Here is a 6,000-nt window from a genome sequence, read left to right on the forward strand (position 1 = left end):
AGTCAGCACATGAGGAGAAAGGTGCCTTTACTGAAACACTGAAATTCATGGGCAGGATCGAAAGGAATCCATCCATCTCTTACTCTTTGGCAGGGCTCTTCATGTACTTGACTTTGCAAGGGCAAGATTTACTGATGCTAGGCATGCCTTCAGACCATGGTCATTTTCCACAGTGTCATCAAGGGCTCATCTCAAGAGTGACCTGACATCCTCCCTCTCTTTCTCCACAGAACGTACTGTTTAGGAGCAGATTTCATTCTGCTGAATCCCTTGAAGCAGATTTGTCAAGAAATGGCTGTACCTTCAGTTTCAACTGCTCATGGCCAAGGCCCTCATCAGTGCAGTCTGCCCTGGTAGGCAATGTTGCTTGTGTCCCAAACGCATATGTAGCTGTGCTCCCTGGAGACTGGGTCTATGATGACAAACCTATGTCATGAAGAGAGATGGTGACATACAAACCATGCTCAATAGAATGCGCTGAGGCCCAGACTGCAGGGCAGGGGAGAAAGAGGTACCTTATCTGCTTGTGCTTCCTTGAGGCTCAGTTCAGAGGTCTGTCTCTCCCTCAGCCCTGATTCCCCACCTGGGGAATCCTATGCTGTCCGGTGGCACATACCTAGGAGGGACCTGAGGCCTCCCTTCATAGCACATTTAGTGACTCTCTACTCTTGGACAAGGTTAGGTTGCCAAAACACTGCCTTCACACCGGGGTCACATCCCAGAGACCATGCTGTGTCAACAAAGGCCCATCTCAAGAGTTCCCTGACACACTCCCCTTTCGTTCTCCACACCAGGTGCTCTTCTGAAGGGGAGACTCTATTCTGCGGGATCTTTGAAGCAGATTTGTCCAGAATGGGCTGTAGTTTTGGTCTTAAATTCTCATGGCCAAAGCCCACATCAGCGCAGACAAGTCTGGTAAGCAATGTTGGTTTGTGACAAATGCATGTGTAGCTGTGCTCTCTGGAGATCTGGGTCTATGATGACAAACCTATGTCATGAAGAGAGATGGTGACATAAAAATCATGCTCAATAGAATGACGCTGAGGCCCAGGCTGAAGGGCAGGGGTGAAAGGGGTGCCTCATCTGCTTGTGGCTTCTGTGAGGCCCAATTCAGAGGTCCAGCTCTCCCTAAGCCCATAATCCCCACCTGGGGAATCCTATGCTTTCCAGTGGCACATATCTAGGAGAGCCCTGAGGCCTCCCTTCAAAGCACGTCTTGTGACTCTCTATTCTCTGTACAAGCTTTTAGTTGCCGACACACTGCTCAGGTGCCTGTTTCCTCTCATGTCTTTCAGTGACCTGAGATTTTGTGTCAGAGCGTAAAGCATCCTGGTACGTGTCAGGTAAGTGGAAGAATAAGCCCAAGGGCTGGGATCTGTATGGTCCTGTGCATTCCCCTTCTTAATCCTCTGACACCCCGAGAAAATTTCCACATTAGGAGCACAGCCTCCAGGCTCTGGCCTAATTGTGGCAATATTCTACACCTCAGGCCTTTGGGTGCAGAATGGCAATTCCATGCACACCCTGTCCTGGTCAATTCCAAGGGAATTGGACAGGAGACACTGATGGGGGGGGAAGGAGGGAAATGCCCATAGGTGAAGTCAGGAGGCTCAGAGCTTCTCTGTTTCATGCTACACCTATAGAAAAACTTACACTTCACTTTTCCTACTGGCCTAGATTTATCCTAGCGCCTCCCATCCTGAATAGAATGAGCAGGGGAAGACCTTCAAGGTCCCATTGTCACAGAAGGCTTGAGAGCCACAGCCTTGCTGCAAGGGCTTTCATGAGGAGCCATCTGGCATAACCTTCCCATAATGCTACACCCTAGCTACTTCTTGGGCACATTGGGCAGAAGGACATTTTGAACATTCCATCGCTCCTCAGTGCCACCAAGACATTCCCTGCCCATATGACTTGTGAATCCACTGATTGACCTCCCAGGTGAAAGGCCACAGCAGCCAATATGGGATTGTGTTTCAGGGCAGGCGTTCTCTTCCTGGGCTCATGGCCTTGAGGCTTGATTTTTTTCAGACTCTCTCAACAGTATGTTTTTGCAATGAATTTCTGCTTCATGGATAACCTATAAAGTTGTAAGAACGCATTTTGCTGACAACTGTGATGCGGCGCCCCACCCGGGGTGTAGAGCAGGAAAGTGATATGGGCTGGGAAAGCAGCAAATGACACCCTTGGGAGAATGGACTTTTATGTAGCGATTTGTCTGTGAGTCTAGGCTTTATAGAGATAGGGCTCTACCACGGAGAATTGAGGACAGGTCTCTGCCTAGGTGGGGCCAATGCAGGAATCACAAGAAACAAAGGTTAAATGATCCCTGCATAGTGTCTTGACAATTGTCAAGAGTTTCATGGTAACAGTCAGCACATGAGGAGAAAGGTGCCTTTACTGAAACACTGAAATTCATGGGCAGGATCGAAAGGAATCCATCCATCTCTTACTCTTTGGCAGGGCTCTTCATGTACTTGACTTTGCAAGGGCAAGATTTACTGATGCTAGGCATGCCTTCAGACCATGGTCATTTTCCACAGTGTCATCAAGGGCTCATCTCAAGAGTGACCTGACATCCTCCCTCTCTTTCTCCACAGAACGTACCGTTTAGGAGCAGATTTCATTCTGCTGAATCCCTTGAAGCAGATTTGACAAGAAATGGTTATACCTTCAGTTTCAACTGCTCATGGCCAAGGCCCTCATCAGTGCAGTCTGCCCTGGTAGGCAATGTTGCTTGTGTCCCAAACGCATATGTAGCTGTGCTCCCTGGAGACTGGGTCTATGATGACAAACCTATGTCATGAAGAGAGATGGTGACATACAAACCATGCTCAATAGAATGCGCTGAGGCCCAGACTGCAGGGCAGGGGAGAAAGAGGTACCTTATCTGCTTGTGCTTCCTTGAGGCTCAGTTCAGAGGTCTGACTCTCACTCAGCCCTGATTCCCCACCTGGGGAATCCTATGCTGTCCGGTGGCACATACCGAGGAGGGACCTGAGGCCTCCCTTCATAGCACATTTAGTGACTCTCTACTCTTGGACAAGGTTAGGTTGCCAAAACACTGCCTTCACACCGGGGTCACATCCCAGAGACCATGCTGTGTCAACAAAGGCCCATCTCAAGAGTTCCCTGACACACTCCCCTTTCGTTCTCCACACCAGGTGCTCTTCTGAAGGGGAGACTCTATTCTGCGGGATCTTTGAAGCAGATTTGTCCAGAATGGGCTGTAGTTTTGGTCTTAAATTCTCATGGCCAAAGCCCACATCAGCGCAGACAAGTCTGGTAAGCAATGTTGGTTTGTGACAAATGCATGTGTAGCTGTGCTCTCTGGAGATCTGGGTCTATGATGACAAACCTATGTCATGAAGAGAGATGGTGACATAAAAATCATGCTCAATAGAATGACGCTGAGGCCCAGGCTGAAGGGCAGGGGTGAAAGGGGTGCCTCATCTGCTTGTGGCTTCTGTGAGGCCCAATTCAGAGGTCCAGCTCTCCCTAAGCCCATAATCCCCACCTGGGGAATCCTATGCTTTCCAGTGGCACATATCTAGGAGAGCCCTGAGGCCTCCCTTCAAAGAACGTCTTGTGACTCTCTATTCTCGTACAAGCTTTTAGTTGCCAACACACTGCTCAGGTGCCTGTTTCCTCTCATGTCTTTCAGTGACCTGAGATTTTGTGTCAGAGCGTAAAGCATCCTGGTACGTGTCAGGTAAGTGGAAGAATAAGCCCAAGGGCTGGGATCTGTATGGTCCTGTGCATTCCCCTTCTTAATCCTCTGACACCCAGAGAAAATTTCCACATTAGGAGCAAAGCCTCCAGGCTCTGGCCTAATTGTGGCAATATTCTACACCTCAGGCCTTTGGGTGCAGAATGGCAATTCCATGCACACCCTGTCCTGGTCAATTCCAAGGGAATTGCACAGGAGACACTGATGGGGCGGGGAAGGAGGGAAATGCCCATAGGTGAAGTCAGGAGGCTCAGAGCTTCTCTGTTTCATGATACACCTATAGAAAAACTTACACTTCACTTTTCCTACTGGCCTAGATTTATCCTAGCGCCTCCCATCCTGAATAGAATGAGCAGGGGAAGACCTTCAAGGTCCCATTGTCACAGAAGGCTTGAGAGCCACAGCCTTGCTGCAAGGGCTTTCATGAGGAGCCATCTGGCATAACCTTCCCATAATGCTACACCCTAGCTACTTCTTGGGCACATTGGGCAGAAGGACATTTTGAACATTCCATCGCTCCTCAGTGCCACCAAGACATTCCCTGCCCATATGACTTGTGAATCCACTGATTGACCTCCCAGGTGAAAGGCCACAGCAGCCAATATGGGATTGTGTTTCAGGGCAGGCGTTCTCTTCCTGGGCTCATGGCCATGAGGCTTGATTTTTTTCAGACTCTCTCAACAGTATGTTTTTGCAATGAATTTCTGCTTCATGGATAATCTATAAAGTTGTAAGAACACATTTTGCTGACAACTGTGATGCGGCACCCCACCCGGGGTGTAGAGCAGGAAAGTGATATGGGCTGGGAAAGCAGCAAATGACACCCTTGGGAGAATGGACTTTTATGTAGCGATTTGTCTGTGAGTCTAGGCTTTATAGAGATAGGGCTCTACCACGGAGAATTGAGGACAGGTCTCTGCCTAGGTGGGGCCAATGCAGGAATCACAAGAAACAAAGGTTAAATGATCCCTGCATAGTGTCTTGACAATTGTCAAGAGTTTCATGGTAACAGTCAGCACATGAGGAGAAAGGTGCCTTTACTGAAACACTGAAATTCATGGGCAGGATCGAAAGGAATCCATCCATCTCTTACTCTTTGGCAGGGCTCTTCATGTACTTGACTTTGCAAGGGCAAGATTTACTGATGCTTGGCATGCCTTCAGACCATGGTCATTTTCCACAGTGTCATCAAGGGCTCATCTCAAGAGTGACCTGACATCCTCCCTCTCTTTCTCCACAGAACGTACCGTTTAGGAGCAGATTTCATTCTGCTGAATCCCTTGAAGCAGATTTGACAAGAAATGGCTGTACCTTCAGTTTCAACTGCTCATGGCCAAGGCCCTCATCAGTGCAGTCTGCCCTGGTAGGCAATGTTGCTTGTGTCCCAAACGCATATGTAGCTGTGCTCCCTGGAGACTGGGTCTATGATGACAAACCTATGTCATGAAGAGAGATGGTGACATACAAACCATGCTCAATAGAATGCGCTGAGGCCCAGACTGCAGGGCAGGGGAGAAAGAGGTACCTTATCTGCTTGTGCTTCCTTGAGGCTCAGTTCAGAGGTCTGTCTCTCCCTCAGCCCTGATTCCCCACCTGGGGAATCCTATGCTGTCCGGTGGCACATACCTAGGAGGGACCTGAGGCCTCCCTTCATAGCACATTTAGTGACTCTCTACTCTTGGACAAGGTTAGGTTGCCAAAACACTGCCTTCACACCGGGGTCACATCCCAGAGACCATGCTGTGTCAACAAAGGCCCATCTCAAGAGTTCCCTGACACACTCCCCTTTCGTTCTCCACACCAGGTGCTCTTCTGAAGGGGAGACTCTATTCTGCGGGATCTTTGAAGCAGATTTGTCCAGAATGGGCTGTAGTTTTGGTCTTAAATTCTCATGGCCAAAGCCACATCAGCGCAGACAAGTCTGGTAAGCAATGTTGGTTTGTGACAAATGCATGTGTAGCTGTGCTCTCTGGAGATCTGGGTCTATGATGACAAACCTATGTCATGAAGAGAGATGGTGACATAAAAATCATGCTCAATAGAATGACGCTGAGGCCCAGGCTGAAGGGCAGGGGTGAAAGGGGTGCCTCATCTGCTTGTGGCTTCTGTGAGGCCCAATTCAGAGGTCCAGCTCTCCCTAAGCCCATAATCCCCACCTGGGGAATCCTATGCTTTCCAGTGGCACATATCTAGGAGAGCCCTGAGGCCTCCCTTCAAAGCACGTCTTGTGACTCTCTATTCTTGTACAAGCTTTTAGTTGCCTGACACAC

At 49.1% G+C, this 6,000-nt stretch overlaps 6 non-coding genes across 6 annotated transcripts; all 6 read left to right on the top strand.

The window, feature by feature from the left end:
* Positions 1-408: 408 nt before the first annotated feature.
* On the top strand, positions 409-486 carry LOC114689040. Its single transcript, XR_003733845.1, has one exon. It is a non-coding gene; the product is annotated as a small nucleolar RNA SNORD115 (small nucleolar RNA).
* Positions 487-970: 484 nt separating this feature from the next.
* On the top strand, positions 971-1,049 carry LOC114689053. The gene has a single exon (XR_003733857.1). It is a non-coding gene; the product is annotated as a small nucleolar RNA SNORD115 (small nucleolar RNA).
* Positions 1,050-2,778: 1,729 nt separating this feature from the next.
* Positions 2,779-2,856, top strand: LOC114689039. The gene has a single exon (XR_003733844.1). It is a non-coding gene; the product is annotated as a small nucleolar RNA SNORD115 (small nucleolar RNA).
* Positions 2,857-3,340: 484 nt separating this feature from the next.
* On the top strand, positions 3,341-3,419 carry LOC114689052. The gene has a single exon (XR_003733856.1). It is a non-coding gene; the product is annotated as a small nucleolar RNA SNORD115 (small nucleolar RNA).
* A 1,729-nt stretch (positions 3,420-5,148) lies between these two features.
* LOC114689037 lies at positions 5,149-5,226 on the top strand. The gene has a single exon (XR_003733843.1). It is a non-coding gene; the product is annotated as a small nucleolar RNA SNORD115 (small nucleolar RNA).
* A 483-nt stretch (positions 5,227-5,709) lies between these two features.
* LOC114689046 lies at positions 5,710-5,788 on the top strand. Its single transcript, XR_003733850.1, has one exon. It is a non-coding gene; the product is annotated as a small nucleolar RNA SNORD115 (small nucleolar RNA).
* The last annotated feature ends 212 nt before the right edge of the window (positions 5,789-6,000 follow it).

This window comes from Peromyscus leucopus, chromosome 1, assembly GCF_004664715.2.
Source record: "Peromyscus leucopus breed LL Stock chromosome 1, UCI_PerLeu_2.1, whole genome shotgun sequence".
NCBI classification, from domain to species: domain Eukaryota; kingdom Metazoa; phylum Chordata; class Mammalia; order Rodentia; family Cricetidae; genus Peromyscus; species Peromyscus leucopus.